Source organism: Macrobrachium nipponense, chromosome 33 (assembly GCF_015104395.2).
Source record: "Macrobrachium nipponense isolate FS-2020 chromosome 33, ASM1510439v2, whole genome shotgun sequence".
NCBI lineage: Eukaryota > Metazoa > Arthropoda > Malacostraca > Decapoda > Palaemonidae > Macrobrachium > Macrobrachium nipponense.
Genome location: NC_087219.1, coordinates 68,541,028 through 68,561,027, shown reverse-complemented (window position 1 = coordinate 68,561,027; position 20,000 = coordinate 68,541,028).

The window sequence follows — 20,000 nt, the reverse complement described above, 5'->3', positions numbered from 1 at the left end:
TGGAGTTATAAATCCAATTGTAATGGGGGCCTAGACGTGCAACCTAACATGGTTACCTTTTGTGCTGTACTTTTAGGAATGTAAGGAGTACATAAATCAAGATCACTTGGACTCGATGGTGATGCAGCAATCTCAGTAGGAGGACACTCACCTGCGTTGTTGGTGTCCTTAATGGGATTTATTGGAATATTCTGAAGGGAAACATTTTGGTCGTTAGGCACATTACTAAAGACTGGAGGTGGTGATAATCTCGGACTTAAGACAGGCACATCTTATCATCATTAACAATTTCATTTGGTACCTGAAATTTAACTGTGCTCTCCTCAATAGGTAATCTTCACAAGCAATCTGCTATAGTATTCTTATTACCAGGAATATGTTCAATTGTGTAATCAAAAGACAACAAAAGGATAGACCATCTTATCAATCTGGCATTTGCAATTTTAGTTATGGGTTTAATGGGGTTAAAAATAAGAATTAGGGTACGATGGTTACTCCTCAATGGAAAATGTCTCCCAATCAAATATTTAGCAAACTTATTTAGAGCAAAAACTATGGCCCAGTTCTTCTCTGTTGATTTGAGCGTAATTCATTCCAGCGTGTGTCAACTTCCTACTTCCTACATAGAGTTGTCTACATGTTGCTGAAGGAGAACAGCACCCATATCCACCTCCACTACTAATTTAGTAAGCGTATCTGATTTATTAACTGACACATGAGAAGCTAAAGCTGTTTTAAAGGTGTTAAATGCATTATTAGCTGCTTCACACCATGAAAAATCAACACCTTTTTTAGTCAGGTCATGCAGAGGTGAATGCTAAAATTAAATAAGACCTAGAAATGACTTGAGCTGAGTGACAGTGTGAGGAATTGGAGCATCAACTATGGCTTTAAATTTTTCTTCATCTGGTTCATATCCCTCTCTACAGAGCTTAAAACCTAAGTACTTGAAAGATATTACCCTAAATACAGATTTCTGCAAATTCAGTTGAATGTTGGCGTCACACATAGTCCGGAGAACATCCCTTACACGTTTATCATGTTCAGCTGGTGAGTTTCCACCTATAACAATATCATCCAGATATGAATAAGCAAATCATAAGTAGCTAACAATTGGGAAATAAACTTCTGAAATATTGCAGGAGCAGAATGGAAACCAAATGGTACCCGTAAATATCTATATAGACCCAAGTGTGAGTTAATTACCAGATATTTATGGTCTTCTAGAGCAACTTCCATCAGCAAATAAGCCGTCATGAGATCAAGTCTGGTATAATACTTATACCCAGACACATTGGAAATTAGGTAATGGGAATTTAGATTCATGAAGAATTTAATTTATTTTACGAAAATCCCCACAAACCCTGGATCCATTCTTCTTCCTGACAGTAACAATTGGTGAGGCATAATCTGAGAGTAATACTCTTTATATAGTCTTATTTTTGTCTAGATCTTTGTGGCACTCTTCTCTCTTTCTTTGCTGGTGACAATGCTTGGCCACTGGACACCCTGTCATTGGAGTTGCTCTTCAACTTGCGCTTGCACACTGATGTGACATGGCCAGGCTTGCCACACTCGTAACAAGTGGCATTTCTCAGACGACAGTCCCATTCCAAATGGTTCATCTTGCCAAAGACCTTACATTTTTCTCTTCTTAGCCTATTAACACTTTGAACCTCCTGCTCCTGATATGCTGCTTCTAGATTGGATAAGGTGGCCAATAAATCCCCTACCGTATTAGGGTGGTAATCAAAATCCGATAACTTGGAGGTGAAATAAGGTTCACTACAAGCAGCAAGGAACAGTTTGTATTTAAGAAACTCATCCTTGTTTCCAAAGTCACAAAGTTCAGCTAACTCATTCAAATTGTTGAAGAATAAATTATACGTTTCTTCTATCAATTTCTTCAGGTCTTGGAATTCAGCCAAATGTTTAACAATTGTCTTCTTAGGCTTGTACAGTAGCTTCAGGTTAGTTTTCACTTCGGCCAGGGAGAGGGCTAACGCTGACCGAAGTTCAATCAAAGCAGTAATATCAAAATATTGAGTTTGAATGTTGGTTATGATCAAGCTTACTTGACGAGATTCATCAGGGATCTCTTGAGCTCGGAGAGCCACAGTCATTAATTCCAACCAGTTATCTAAGGATTGTGACTCTGGCCAAACTTCGGGGAATGGTCAGCCATTTTTTTACCATTAAGCATGCAATTTAATGTAAACACTTGAAATGACCTGGGCAATTAACATTAGTAACGTCACTGTTCAGTTAAATATTAAGACTTACAGAGATTTCCTCAATTACCGCCACTGAATTTCGGCAGCAGTCAGTACCTAAACTTACGCTACCGGCGCAATGGAAGGCATTTCATCCACGAATCCCATCCTCGTAGTCATTGTCATAACTTAACACTTTTGCGGGCTTAAGGTGGATTAAATGCACACTTCGCGTAAAGTACTCACAGATTTATTGTCCCTTCACTCCGTTACAGGTGGTATAACTTATTACTTATGCATAGTGTTGCTATCCTGATCTTGGCTGCCTTTTTCGGATCTTGTTTACATGCTTCCCTCTTTTTGATCGGGTCCCGCCAGCATTAAAAAGTAGAAAAATAGTAACGTATCTTTTTATCAGGGTTATAAAACAAACAATAGACGTTTTCCCATATAAATATATTATATATATATATATATATATATATATATATATATATATATATATATATATATATATATATATATTGTAAAGGAATATTGATTTATTGAATGTAAAGTTGCAGAAAAGGTTGAATATTGATATTTGCATACAAAAAAAAAGTCTGTACACTAGACAACAGATGGCAGTAGCGCTTGGCGTATGCGGTAGTCGCCAAGGATAATGTACCGAAAAATGATATTTAGTCCATGGATGTCTAGCGTTTAGTCGGTTTTATATAAAGGCCCAAAACGATGATTTTCGTTGGAGCTGAAGCAAAACAAGTGATTATAATAGTGTATCAAGTTTTGAGGAATATATGGTAATGTATTTGTTTTTTTATCCATTTGGACGTTTTCTTGTGTGATGTAACGTTGGTTGCCACTAACTTTTGATGTTACAGTGAATTATATGTTGTGTTGATTGTAAAGCTTTGTGACTTGGGTATTATACTGTAAAATGCAGTGATTAGTGATGAATAGTTTTGATGAAGTTCTGTATGGCGAGTCTTTGCTTTTGTGTAATGCGTCCGTAATTTGCTTAATGTTCTGTTTGTGATTTTAATTTCCTTACTAATTGTTATTAAAGTACATTTTAAGTTATAGTGAGTTGTCACTGTTTCCTGATATATTCTCCTCGTAAATCCTTACCATAGAGAGATTTTTTTTTTTATGTTACATGGGGGCCTGTCGAACGAAACCCGAACGTATCCCTACTCATTCTTTGCTCATTCTATCGAACGAAACCCGAACGTATCCTTATTAATTGTTGCTTTATTCATGTCGAGCGTATTCGACCATAACTTGACGTATCCCTACTGTTAATTGCTTTTCAGTACTTCCATATACTTTAGAAAAGGGGGGCGGGGGGAGAGTTGTGATATTGTTAGTGCTATAATATTTGTCTTGCTGTGTTATTTTGAGCAGGTTATTAAAGATGTTTGATTTGAAAGATTTCATACGTAGTCCTAGTGGTGAAAAGTTAGAAGGTATAACTAAAATAGACTGGATTGTTCTAGCTAGGTACTATACTGTAGAGTATCAGAATCTGCAAGGAAGCAAGAAATCTCAAATAAAGTAAGTGAGGCGCTAATGACTTTAGGCATTTTGTCTGATAAGGAAGGGTTGTTACTAATGAGTTGGGAAGAGGAAGAAACTGATAGCCAGCAAAGCGCTAGTGAGAATAATACAGAAGGTAGTGCAAGTGAAGAGGAAGGTGCCAAAAGCCGTACATGAAAAAACCAAGTCACGCAAGGTTAAACCAAAAAAGTCCAAACTTGTTTATGAAGGGATGAGTGTTGAGCAGATGCAGATTCATTTGCAAATAGTTAGATTAGAGAATGAGAGAGCTGAAAAGGAGAGTGAGAAAGCTGTTGAACTAAAGAAGTTAGAAAATGAGAGAGCTGAAAAGGTTAGGAAGGTAGAAGCTGAAGTTGAGCAAAAGAAGGTAGAAGCTGAAGTTGAGCAAAAGAAGATTGAAGTTGAGCAAAAGAGGATAGAGCTAGAGATGAAGAAACTTGAAGTAGAAGAAAAGTCCAGAGAAATACCAAAATCTTTTAGAATAGACAATGCAGTAAAAAGTGTACCAATTTTTGTTGAAAATGAAGTGGATGCATTTTTTTTACAATTTGAGAAAAATTAGCAGAACAGCGTGAATGGCCGAGAACGTCATGGAGCAACGTTGGTTCAAACCTCCTTTCGAGGAAAGGCTAGGGAAGTATTTGCTGCCTTATCTTTAGATGATTCTAAGGATTATGAGAGAGTTAAATCTGAAGTTTGAAAGCTTATGAATGGGTGCCAGAGAGGTATAGAGAGAAGTTTAGAAGCTGGATAAAAAGAGACAGTCGCACTCATATGGAGTATGCACGGGAACAACGCTTGTGGTATGATAGGTGGATAAAAGTGGCCCCGAGAAGTTAATGGTAATTTCGGTAAACTTCAGGAACTTATCTTGCTTGAGCAGTTCAAGGATGGTATTGATCCACTTATTAAAACATATTTGGATGAACGTGATGTAGATAATGTGGATGAAGCCACTAGATTGTCTGATAATTATGCATGACCCATAAGCTATATTTTACTGACTCACTCCTAAAATTGGAAGGAGCAGAGTTTGGGAAGAGCGGCAAAATTACAAGGCACAAGGTAAGACTACGAGTTCACAGGTATCATCTCGTGGAGTCTATAATAAATCCTTTAATAGAGGTAGTAGAGGGGCAAGTCAATATTAGTTCTGGTCCTAGTGTTAGTGCTGGAAAAGCAGGATCCATGTAAATGAATTCATTTTACCCCTAAGTTAACCAAAATATAGGCGAAGATTTTAGAGATTTTCTATGTTTCAGTTGTGGCAAACCAGGACACATCAGTAGAGTTGTCCACATCGCACAATAAACCGTCCATTCAAGTGGTAAATAAAGTTAAAGATAAACCTGTACATTTTAAGGGTGATCATAAACCTGAAAATACCATTGCATTGTTGAATCAACCACAAGCATGTGGTGACAGAGGTCCTTGTTTGTTTGCTTCTCCCCTTAGGCCAGTAAGAGGTATTGTAACGATAGCATCGACAGTAATAATAATATGTAATGTTGATGAGAATATAGGTTACAAAAATAGGTAACAATGATGTTCAAAATGTTAGTAATGTTGGTTGTATTGAGACTATTGTAAAAGGAAATGGAGTGAGACTACCTGAAGAGAAGTCCACATCCAAAGGTACTGAATTGTATGACCCTTTTATGGGAGATGGTGGTTACACCTCCCTTGTGTTGAAAAAAGGAAAGTAAGGTGGTTAAGAGATATCCGGAGCGCGGTACAGTCTGTAATGATAAGAAATATGTAATGACCAGTGGAAGGATACTGGAGAGTATGTACTTCTGCGTGGGGTTTGGTTTGGGACCTGAATTTTCAGCTCCATTAGTAGAAGTAAGGTTAGAATCTCCGTTAATTTCGGGATATGTTAACATTGCTTTGGTGAGAGAAATCCCAGTGTCAGGAGTAGAGTTAATTCTTGGAAATGATGTATGTGGAGACAAAGTTTTTGGTAGCAGTAATCCAATTTTGACAGAAAAACCCTTTAATTCTTCATCTATTACAGAAGTTGAATGTACATTTCCAAACTTATTTCCTGCTTGTGCAGTTACTACAAGAAGTAAGAGTGCCGAAGGAAAGGCAAATGATAACGACGGTTTGGATTTACAAAACTTGTTTAAAGATAGTCCGGAAACACTACAAGTAAGTAAAGTCAGTACTCCTTAGCGAATGCTGAAAGTTAATAAGGAAGAATTTGTTAAATCTCAAATTGAAGATGATAATTTGAAGGTAATAAGAGATAATGCCCTTGTTGATATAAATGATATCGAGAAGGAAGGCAAGTGTTACTTTTTAAAGGATGGAATCCTAATGAGGAAGTTCAAGAGTAGAAATGTTAATGATGTTGTAGAACAAGTGGTCATTCCAAGTAGTTATAGGAATTTTGTTCTAGGTATTGCTCATGACTGTAGTTTTCTGGTCATTTAGGTATAAACAAACTTATGAGAAATTATTAAGGTATTTTTTTTTGGCCTAAGATGCAGAAAGATTGTGGTGAATATTGTAAAATTGTTGATTTATGTCAAAAAGTAGGTAAAGCTCAACATGACCCTAAGGTGATGCCATTGCAACCAATTGAAGTTCCAGGAGAACCCTTTGAGAAACTGGTTTTGGATTGTGTAGGACCCCTGCCTAGGGTCTAGCAAAGTAACGAGTATTTGCTGACAATTATGTGTCGTGCTACCAGATTTCCAGAGGCTATTCCTTTAACGAACTGTGAGTGCTGATAAGATAATTGAAGCGCTTAACAAGTTCTTCTCACTGGTAGGTTTGCCAAAAGAAGTTCAAACTGACCAAGGAACCAACTTTACGTCTAGAAGGTTTACCTCATTTTTAGCCTGTCAGAATATTAAGCATTGCTATCATCTCCTTATCACAGAGCCAAGGAGTGGTCGAACGATTTCATCGAACCTTCAAAACCATGCTTCGCACGTACTGTTGTGAAAATGAAAAGGAATGGGATGTCTACATACCAATCTTGCTATTTGCCGTTCGTGATAGCGTACATTCATCGTTGGGTTATTCTCCTTTTCAGTTAGTATATGTCCATCAGGTAAGGTCACCCATGGAGGTGATAAAGAATCAGTTGATTTCAGATAAGAAGGATTCTATCACGTTACAAGAAATGAAGGAAAAAATAAAGAAAATATGGAAAGTAGCATATGAGAATCTCAAAGTAGTACAAGAAGAGATGAAAAGAAACTACGACAAAAAGGCTGCAAAACGTGAACTCGACATAGGAGATAAGGTTCTAGTGTATCTCCCTACAGCTGGTAAGGTTTTTAACGAAAGTATATGGGACCTTGTACGGTGAAGGAAAAAGTAAGTGATGTTAATTATCGAATTCAATTTCCTACAGGATGGAGGAAAGTTAAAACTTTCCATATTAACAAATTAAAGAAGTATAACGAATCCAGTGGAGTGTTGTCAATTGCAAAAGAGGATGATGAAAAAGACGTTGAAGAAGAAAATTGAAATTAGATTAAAAAATACAGATTATTTGAGTGATGATGAAAAATTAGGAAGTTATGTATTCATTTATCTGATGAACAGCAGCATGATTTTAAAGTGCTAATTCAAAACTTTTTAGATCTGTTTTCAGACCATCCTAAAAGGATAAAAAGAGTACAGCATAAAATCAGGTTGAGAGAAGAGACTCCAATAAGTTAGCGTCCATACAGAATGTCGCCGAGGCAACAACAACAGTTAAAGACCGAAGTTTGCTTATTTACTGAAAACACGGACTAGCAGAGGAAACCCATAGTGAATGGGCTAGCCCATGTATTCTAGTCGACAAACCTGACGGAAGTGCAAGAATGTGTACAGACTATCGAAAGGTCTATGCCCAGAGTAGAAGATATAATTGATAATGTAGCAAAGTTTCCTTTTTTAAGTAAAATTGATTTATTGAAAGGATACTATCAAATTGAGTTAGACAAAAACAGCAGGAACTATTGCTGCATTTATTACACCCCATGGACTTTATAATTATAAGGTAATGCCATTTGGTTTATGTAATGCACCCTCTGACATTCCAACGTCAGATGAATTATATCTTGAAGGATCTCGAAGGTGTATTTGTTTATTTGGATGACATTATCATAGTTGGAGAAACCTGGGAAGATCACATTAAAAAAGATATGATGTTTTTAAGAGGTTATTAGAATTTAATGTTACGATAAACCTTGCCAAATGTGAATTTGGAAAAACTACAGTTCAATAGGGACATGAAATAGGAAGTGGCCAAGTGAAACCTGTTGATTGTCATATTGAGGTCATAAAGAATTTGACCCTCCCTACATCTAACGTGGAGTGATGAAATTTTTGGGAACAGTGGGGTATTACAGAAATTTTGTAAGAACTTTTCAGATGTAGCCTACCCATTAACAGAGTTGCTGAAAAAGGATGTGAAGTTTGTGTGTCAAAGGAATGTGACGATGCCTTTAATAAACTTAAGCTCATGTTAGTGTCTAAGCCAGTGCTGAAATCCCACCCAGACTTTAATCTACCATTCAAGTTTACAGGTAGACTCAAGTGAAGTAGGAGCTGGCAGTGTATTATTACAGGAACATAATGGTGTTTTACACCTGTATCTTACTTTTCAAAGAAATATAATAGCCACCAGTTAAATTACAGTATTGTTGAAACAAAAAGAAGCTTTAAGTTTATTTAAGAGTTTAATGCACTTTGAGATTTACTTGCTTAACAGTAATTTTGAAATAGACGTATATATGATAATAACCCTTTAACCTTCATTAATAAATGAAGCACAACAATAAGAGAATTTAAGATGGTCTTTATTTTTGCAACCATTCAAAACTAAATATTCACCATATAGCAGGCAAGAAAATGTCATTGCAGATTTTCTCTCTAGATCTGTTGATTATTTAAAGGAAAGTGCTTGTTACCAACGACGTGACAGTCTCCGATAGTTGCTAAATGGAAGTAGCTAATGTTTAAGACTGTTAAGAGTGAAATTCAGCATGGAATGAGGAGAGAGCCACTGAGTTAAAAGGGGGGGGGGGGGGTGGGGGGGGATGTAAAGGAATATTGATTTATTGAATGTAAAATTGCAGAAAAGGTTGAAAATTGATATTTGCACACAAAAAAAAAGTATGTACACTAGACAACAGATGGCAGTAGCGCTTGGCGTAGGCGGTAGTCGCAAGGATAATGTACCGAAAAATGATATTTAGTCCATGGATGTCTAGCGTTTAGTTCGGGTATATAAAGGCCCAAAACGATGATTTTCGTTGGAGCTGAAACAAAACAAGTGGATTATAAATATGTATAAAGTTTGAGGAATATATGGTAATGTATTGTTTATCCATTAGACGTTTTCTTGTGTGATGTAACGTTGGTTGCCACTAACTTTTGATGTTACAGTGAATTATATGTTGTGTTGATGTAAAGCTTTGATGACTTGGGTATTATACTGTAAAATGCAGTGATTCGTGATGAATAGTCTTGATGAAGTGCTGTATGGCGAGTCTTTGCTTTTGTGTAATGCGTCCGTAATTTGTTTAATGTTCTGTTTGTGACTTTAATTTCCTTACTAATTGTTATTAAAGTACATTTTAAGTTATAGTGGGTTGTCACTGTTTCCTGATTATATTCTCCTCGTAAATCCTTACCATAGAGAGATTTTTTTATGTTTCAATATATATATATATATATATATATATATATATATATATATATATATATATATATATATACACACACACATATATATATATATATATATATATATATATATATATATATATATATATATATATATATAATATATATATATATATATATATACACATACATACATACATGATATCAGAAGAACGTTTGTGGGGATTAAAGTAAATTGGGGGGTACTTCATGAATTTCCATGAAAATGAGACTAAAGGTAAAACCACCATTCTTTGGATTCTTCGAATATAAGTTGGATTTTAATTTACTCGTTCCCGGCTTCAAAGGGAAGATGGAGGAGATGAATGGAACTGGATGAGGCGTTTGGAATTTTAATTTTTTCCTCGTCATCTTCTCGTGCTTGTTAGAAAAGTAATACGATTTCGGAGATCAAAAGCCGTATAACATACTTTATATTTTTCTCTGAAATTTTTTTTTTTTATGTATCGTAAATAAAAGTAGGGTAATGAGAGGTATTTTTTAAATAGTTGGCACATTTTTGTCTGGAGAGAGAGAGAGAGAGAGAGAGAGAGAGGAGAGAGAGAGAGAGAGAGAGAGGGAGGAGAAGTGAGGGAACGAAAATACTAGCTCCATAGACATACATTTCATGGCTTCCCTCATCGACATATGATAACCCACCACTTGTGTAATTCACTCGTTTGGTCAACACATTCAGCATCATTGTTGACTGACGATGCAGAGCAGAACTTGCTCTGCGAAATGTAAATTGGATATATATATATATATATATATATATTATATATATATATATATATATATATATATATATATATATATATATATATATATATATATATATATATATATAGTGCTCATATAAATGCCAAATGTAGAAAGTAAAAACTATATTTCAAAGAGCAGGGGTTTCTCTCTTTCCTGGCTGGTAATGAATGAGAAAAGTTACAAAAAAGCAGTATTTAAACCAAAAGGTCCACAGATCAGCCGTTAAGTAACCCTGGTTGACAGTTTCTCTTCAATCATCTTCATCGCTGATTTGAGGGAGATTTTATCTATAATATCCGAGTCCCATGATCCTTTTGAAAGATTCATCGTGTGTCTTTGTTTAATTAAAGCCGATTCTACCATCTGGCCTTTGAACCAATAATTGTTGCTGTAAATTACATATGACAAATTCCAGTTTATTCTGTGTGTTGTTGTTTATGTTTTTATACACACACACACACACACACACACACTGTTGCGAGTGTTATGGCGACTTGTACTAGGTTCGTGCTCGATGTTATCGGCCGATAGCCCTACCTTAATGTTGGACAGGTTCCAGCCAGTACAGAGGACAACTAGAAAGGTAAACACATCTGATTTTAAAAATTTTTATTACAAAAATAAACCCACTTAAAATCAACAAGGCAAAGCTAATAAACGGAACATAGGTGGCTCAGCACACTACACTAGGATAAATTCTATGTGGCCACACGACCACTCAAAACCTGAGAGTTTAAGAATATCAATTTACATTTTCTTAACGGAAAAAATGCTAATACATTTGTTAGAAGAATCTGAACATGTTTAATGATGATTAAATTCAAGTAGCCTAACGATGGCTACAAATAGGAACGATTACTTACTATGTGCAATTCTGGTCAATCGCCGCCTCCCTCCATGCTCAAACTTACACTCTCACACCATGTTTAAGACCCGGAAATGTTGCTATTTATGCTACGTTAATTAACAGAGAGAGAGAGAGAGAGAGAACTTGGGTTGCGGCTTGATTTTATACCCAAGCGGATTGGGTTAGTCTTTTTAGGCAGAATTAATTTTCTTTAAGAAGGAAACATTCCTTCATTTTTCATATATTTTATAAGATAACAAGAATTCAGTGAAAAAGCAATGAGGGAGGAGAGGCGATGACTAATAAATGTGCACATACAAAAAGGAACCATTTAACTGCAGCCACCAATCTGCCTTATAATTGACAGTTTGTCTTACTTTACAAGCGGGGAAAAGATGGAGGGGCAGAAGATAAGTCTCAGGAAATTTGTGCACTAAGTTTTTGCGATATTCCCCACGCTCCAAAAAGGGGGGAAAGGAAAGTGAGCAGGCAACAAGGCAATCAGACGGGGCAGGCAAATGTGGTCAAATGGGTAGTCAAAGCCTAGGCAGCAAACAGGTGCAATATGGAGTGATCACTCAAAGAAGCAGGGACATAATGCAACAATCAAAGAGAATCAAAAGCAATGTACAAATTGTAACTCTCGAGGCAACGATCACATAAAAGGTTGAGTAAATTCAATCAATGTCAACTCAGCATAACATACTACAGAGCAATTCAGGCCATCTAACAGCAGCAAGATCACATCAAAATGTAATTTGAACAGACAAACAGTGCAGCGTGCATCATGACTGCAATCATGCAAAAGCAATGTAAGCACATATCTCAAAGCGTCAATAGAATAAATCAATTCAGTATCAACACTCAAACATAGCTTGATCAATGATGAAAGGAAAATCATGTAATAAAGTCAAGATCCCTTTTCTATAAACTTGAAACTCAATTATTGCTTGTCTCAGAGCATACTCATAACGGGGTCATCATCAGTGACAGAAAAATCAATAATATACTGATCAGCTATATACAGGTGATTCAGTAATCATAAAGGATGAAAATATGTCACGAGACCAGCAAATTCAGGCCACAATAGTAACGGATGATTACTCACACAATTAGATCGTTATGGTCTACAATTTCAAATGTTCGTTGTTCCAACACAGATGCCAAAAAAAAAAGAAAAAAAAACTCATAAAAGAGTTGCACATGGCAGAAGTTTTTCCCATGCAATGCAAGAGTTACAACATGCACAAAGACAATAAATCACCACATATACAAGACGTTCTGACGAGGTCATCATGAACCACTGTGTCGGCTCTCATGTAACGAATCAACAGAAAACAGAACATAAGAGAAAGTCTCTGCCCTAACTCCTTCAACGCACACACTTTCAGAGTTCACCTCTTTACTCTTGACAAAAATATACACTACACTAAATTAAATCATCTTTCACCCACCCCAACATCCTTTTCCTCTGTTCCTCTGCAGCCTTCCTTTCTGTTCGGATATCTGCATCACATACAGTCTCGCTCATTTCACACCTAACCCTACTTACTTTATGACCACTTTCATCGAGTTCATCAGTCTGTCGATTCTTTCCATCGCTATTTCCATCTCTGGCTCACCATAACTTGCATTTCCTTCACTTTCGTTGTCCTGGACATCGTTTTCTCTTCGCTCGTCGTCGTTGGTGTTCATCTCTAAAGGGATGATGTGTTGCGTTGCACACAGATGTTCAATGCCCTCAAACAGGACTTTCATAGACCTGACAACTCCGTATTCGTCAGGATACAACTCGAGGATTCTGCCGAGGGGCCATTGACTGTATATGAGCTGGTCCGTTTTCACCAGCACGAGGTCACCTACACGCAGAGCAGTCAGGGGTTGTGACACTCTTGCATAGATTACACATATCCTTTGCTCCAGTACTTTTTAAAGCAGTTGAGGGTTTCAGTCACCATGAAATATTGGTGACGTAGTTGATGTGTCGTCAGTGTCATATGCATATCCTCGTGAGAAGCCACAAGCGGCAATAGGCAAACAGTATCTCCATGGATGCGGTGCGATGGTGTGAGGGCTTCGTCCTCATGCATGTCTCCCAAGTACATCATGGGGCAGTTGTTGACTAAAGCTTTGGTTTCTTTGATTAGGGTTCTGAGTTGTTCCTTGGTGAACAGATTCTGTTACAACGTCTTAGCGAGCATCCTCTTTACAACCCCAATCAGCCTTTCAAAGAATCCCCCTTCCCAGGAAATTGGGGGGTTTGAAAAACATATTTGATTCCTGTGCGGCGCAGGAATGCTCTTGTAGCTAACATTCATGCTCTGCATCTCTCTACTACTTTCTAAGCAGTAGCCCTCAATCCCAGGTTCCAATATTCCTGCCGCAAAAGTGTCATCAAAACCTTAACTCCACAATGCTTGTGAGTTTCATGAAGATGGGTGAGAGGCAATGATACTAAAGTACCCTTGGAGGGCAACAGTTCTGGCTCATTTTCGAATTAGTAACATTAACTAATCTATTTTGTGTGAAAAGTATGCGATTAACTATGACTAAACCTCTTTGTTTCACAAAATTATTAATGTGAGGGGTACAGGCATGCCACTCTCTAACTTACTACAAGGCCGTAGGAAGGTAATGTCTTTGTTCTACGTAAACTAATTTCAAGAAAGGGTCTGCTCGAAGGTTACCAACTTTCAATAATAGAGACATAACTTTAATAAGTTTTGTGAAGTCTACTTTACTTCCCGGCAATTTCCACAATTCAGCTGGCTGAGTTAAAGTTCCTTCTTCCCTGAGCTTCTTCGGGGTGGTCGTGATCACATTTTGTCGTATTGGAGATTCTCCTTGTTCGACACATGGTTCACGGGTGCCCTCACAGCGTAGAAAGGGCGGTCCTTCATGTCACAGGAGGTTTACTTCCCAAGCGTGCAATGTTGAACCTCTGGTCAAAATGTCAGCTGGATTCTACTTCGTGGGGACATACTTTGTCTCGGTGCCACACTCCTGTTGGATCGAAATGGTCCCCCCCCACCACTTGATTAGAAATTAACATGTTTTTACTTCCCGTGTGAACACCCACCCAGGCAACAGCTACTTTGCTATCAGTCCAGAGTGTTATGGTGATAAAGCTAAATAACTTACAAAGGTGCTTTCCCAATCTAAATTCTAATAACATTGCTGATAGTTCTAACATTGGAATTATTAATTTCACTTGCCTGCAAGGCATACTCACATTTTGGAAGTTAAAAGGCTAACTTGTTCGGGTCTCTGTCTGACAAAGGCTACAGCGCCATAAGCTTTGCTCGACACATCAGTAAACAGATGCAATTCACTACATTTATGCACAATTCTCCTTTGAAACTTACAAGTACGAATATTGTTGAGTTCAGCGAGTAGTTTGCTAGCTTCTAGTCGGTGATCATCTAACAGCATGTCATCCCAGCCTACCCTGGCTTCCCACAATTCTTAAAATGGGGCTGATTAGCCCTAGGGGATCAAAATTGGCTATGAAAGGGATAGTAGCTCGGGTTTGGGAAGAGGATGGAAACTATTTCTACAACTCTGGACATTCCTAGGCTTTAAACTCAACCTATCCTCCCTTCTATCGCAATTCATTCCAAAAACATTGACTTCATCGGGCTCCTTGCGACCAATCTGCTGATCAAACTCTTGACAATTACTTGCCCATCCTGTCAAAGGCATGTGGGCCTCGTCTAGCAAGGATTTGACCTGGCAATAGTCTCTTTCCATTGGTTCCATGGCTACAAATGTCTGCAGATAATTATCGACATAGAAGGAATTAATTATATCTTCCGTCCCCGTTTGCGGAGATGGGTTTGGAGCACTTGTTGTAAAAGATAGTGGCTACTGGTTATGCCAAAAACCACAACGTTGAAGGCATACATGGTCACTTGTGTTGTCTCTTATCACCTTAAAAAACGTGCATATTTAGTATCGTCAGGATGTAACAATACTCTGTGGAAAGCTTTCAATATGTCTGATACTAATGCATAAGGATCTTGTCGAAACTTGAGGAGCAAATCTTATAGCATTTCAACTAAATTGGGATCTCGATAAAGGCAATCATTCTATGACAGTTCTCCCTTGACTTTAGAAGACGTCTTGAACACGATATGCAAAGGAGTCATGAGACTCTGCTTCTTAACCCCAAGGTGGGGCAAGTAATATCCCTCAATCTTTGAATTAGTGACTTCAGAAATGAACCCAGCGTAGAGATATGTCTGAAGGACGTTCTCATAGTCTCTTTGGTATTCAGGGTCTTTCAGAAATTGAGTTTCTAACGCGTTCAATTGAGCGAATGCATTACGATAATTTGTATCGGGGCATTCTGGCCCATGGAAAGGTAAACTTAATTGGTACCCTCTTTCAGTACTTACAATGCTACACTGAACTTTATTCATAGCACCGTGCTCTCAGGTGTTCTGTTTGTGGGGAGCGAATCCAACGATATCCAGTCTCCACCACATATCAACGTCGATTTCTAGGTTTGCTCAACATACTCGTAATGTGCAAACAACAGATGCGTTTCTCTCTACCAGGGTCCACTGTGGTAGGCGACCATATGGCGTTACGCTGTTGTGCATCACAAACAAACTTACTCCATCAATCTTGTCCATACCGAAAACGAACATGCTAAAGTAATCCGCCCGAACCAGGATATTAATTACATTAGTAAGAAGATCGCCATTAATTTTATCATCAGACATAGTGCAACTTTTGCACTGCAAATGTGCTCTTACTTTAGAAAGGCCAACATTATGTATGGGATTATTTACATCATTGTGATCAACAAGTTAGTGTAGATTACTCTGGCACCTACGTGTATTCTACATGAAACTACATCGTACTCGCCCTGTACAATCTGCGAGCCGAACAGTGCAATATTCAGTGAAATGCATTTAATAACTGGCAATACTAATTTCTTCACAAGCCAACTCAAAACCAAACTGCGTTGGCTATCGGTATCAGGTTTGCTTGTCCTTGACCATCTCAGCAGTTACACACGATTTCTTGTCTTTGGCTTTTGGTTGAGTTCTTTGATTTATTTTACGGTTGGTGACTGGGTTCTTCACAGGGGCGGTGAGACTACTTGTGATGTTTTTGAGGAGGACTGATAACTGCAATTGTGTGAGCATGTCGGATCTGGGTTGCGCATTGTCCTTCTCACAAATCAAACCGTAATGTTGGCCACCACATAACTTACAATTACGCTTTACATCATATTGCTTACTGGCGTGACCTAGGCAGCTGAAACATTTTTCATCCAAGATTAAATGACGTTTTTGAGCTGCCACGGCAGAGTACTTTACACAAAGAGATGCAGAGTGATTGCCGTTGCAGAATGTGCAAGCAGTTGCGCGGTTTAAGTTCGCTTTTTCCCCTTCTTATGGGAGATTGACAATTCTTCTCCCCTTTGCAATGCATCATCCTCCATTGATCTTATAATACAATCGATCGCTATAAACAACTAATTCAATGAAAAGTCACATATACGCAGATAATCAACTACTTTTGAATAGACTTGTCCTTGCGGTAACATCTGACTGATAAGACTTAATGACATACCATGATCTAACGGGGATCTGCCCAAACGTTTGATTTGTTCAACCAAAACAGTTAGCTCTATGCGGAAATTCTTGAGGTCAACATAATTGCAATTGAGTACAAAAAGATCAGCTACCCTTCTGTGCAGAATGAGTAGTGTTTGCTGCTGGTTGCTGTAATATTTTTCAAGCAAATTGCTAGGAACTTGATAATTTGATAATACTCAAGGATTGAATGACCTAACAAATGGGTATATTTAGCAACATTGTCTAAATCAGTTCTATTATGAACATGAGCATCAAATAATTAAGTGAATGCGGCGAATTCACTTTTTTCACCTTTTAGCATGGGCAGGGGTAGCTCTTTGAGATGTTAGTTAACTTGCTGATATGACTAAATAACAAGGTTATAACTTGTCCTGCATCTTCCAGGACACTAGTAACATCATTCTCTAAGGATGAATCTAATTTAACTGTATATGACAAATACAGTGTTCATAACTGTTTTTCATCAGTTTGGATTCTTTCCAACAAATTGTGGTAAACATTAACAGTTAATGAGTTCACAGGATTTCTATTGACACGACTGATTGGCTGGTCAAAAAACCTACAAGGGACTTGATTTGTGTCATGGTGGTGTCCGCCATTTTGAGTTACTCAATGAATTCCAAAAGTTACAATGGAGATGATGGCCCCATTACATTACGTTAACGATTTCCCAATTGCTTTTTCTGCCCACTCGCGGTAAGTCAATAACCACACAAAGAAATATATGCCTTGCAAATAAACAATTAACACAGGTATACTAGCCTTCCACAGCACAGCTCTTGCATCAAAATGGCCCCTAACTTGGGCGACAAACGAAGGGTAATCTTTGCGTTTTCATTATGCAGAAGGCATGAGGGCAGTTGCAAATGACCAGAACACGTCAAATACCATAATCGAGTTGCCATTGCACAGAGACTGGATCCTTAGGGCTATCCGGTTTGAAGGAATACAAATGTCGCAAATGTTATGGCGACTTGCAATAGGTAACTAGGTTCGTGCTCGATGTTATGGGCCGATAGCCCTAACTTAATGATGGAGAGGTTCCAGCACATACGCAAGGACAACTCGATAGGTAAACACATCTGATTTTAACCATTTTTATTACAAAACTAGACTCGATTAAAATTAACAAGGCAAAGCAAATAAATAGAACTTAGGTGGCTCATCACACTATGTGGCCAAACGACCACTCAAAAACTGAGAATTTCAAAAAATCAATTTACACCTTCTTAACGAAACAAATGCTAATACATTTGTTAGAAGAATCTGAACATGTTCAATGATGATTAAATTCAATTAGCCCACCGATGGCTACAAATAAGAACGATTACTTACTATGCACAATTCTGGTCAATCACCGACTCCCTACATGCACATGCTTATGCCCTCACACCATGTTCAAGACACGAAGTGTTGCTATTTGCACCACGTTAATTAAACACAGAGAGAGAGAGAGAGAGAGAGAGAGAGAGAGAGAGAGAGAGAGAGAGAGAGAGAGAGAGAGAGAGAGAGAGAGATTAGTCTTTTTAAGCAGACTTAATTTTCTTTAAGAAGGAAGCATTCCTACATTTTTCATACATTTTATAAGATAACAAGAATTCAGTGATTAATCAAAGAGGGAGAAGAGAGGATGACTAATAAATGTGTATATACAAAAAGGAACCATTCCACTGAGGCCGCCAATCTGCCTTATACTTGACAATTCATCTTACATTACAGGCGACAAAAAGATGGAGGGGTGGAAGATAAGTCTTGGAAATTTGTGCACTAATTTTTTGCGACACAAACACACGCACACAACACACACACACACACACACACTACATACATATATATATATATATTTATATATATATATATATATATATATATATATATATATATATATATATATATATATATATATATATATATATATATATATGTACTATAATATATATATATATATATATATATATATATATATATATATATATATATATATATATATATATATATATATATATATATATATATATATATATCTATCTATATATCTATACTATATATATATATATATATATATATATATCTATATATATATATATATATATATATATATATATATATATATATATATATAGATAGATAGATAGATAGATATATATATATATATATATTTATATATATATATATATATATATATATATATATATATATATATATATATATATATATCTATCTATCTATCTATCTATCTATATATATATATATATATATATATATATATATATATATATATATAATATATATATATACATATATGTAATTAGTTTGGCTTTGAAGGTGCAATTGAATTTTGTATTTTAATTTTTAACTTTTTACTTTATTGAGAGATGTTGCCATTACTTTTTAATATAATTTAAATCAAACTGAGTATTAATGTTTGCAAATTTTATATATTTTTAGCTTTGAAAATGCGACTTGAATTCGTCGCGAAACGTCGGCATCAAAATAAACTGTTAAATAAAGATGAGGATGCCTTTCCCTACTACTTCATTCGTGATATATCTTCCTTGAGCTCCAGCTCCGACCCTTATGTACATATATATAATAATATATATTATATATATATATATATATATATATATATATATATATATATATATATATATATATATATATATATATATATATATATATATATATATATATATATGTATACATATATATATATCTATATATATATATATATATATATATATATATATATATATATATATATATATATATATATATATATATATATATTATATCATATAATATATATATATATATATATATATATATATATATGTATACATATATATATATATATATATATATATATATATATATATATATATATATATATATATATATATATATATATATATATATATATATATATATATATATATATATATATATATATATATATATATATATATATATATATATATATATATATATATATATATATATATATATATATATATATATATCTAATAAAAGGAGCCCATAAAAACACCAAAATGTAGAGAGAAAAGTACTATATTTCAGAGACTGCTGTCTCTCTCTTCAGGTATATGAATGAGAAAAGTTTACAGAAAAGGTGGTATTTATACCAAGAGATTCGTCCACAAGTAAGCCAATTTAGGTCACCCCCGCTGATAATCTTCCTTTAATCCTCTTAAGCGTTGGTTGAATGAACACTGCGTCGACGATGTCTGATGTCCAATTCCCTTTTGAGATGTTCATTACCTGCTTCTCTTTTATTAATAAAAGAGAAGCAGGTAATGAACATCTTCA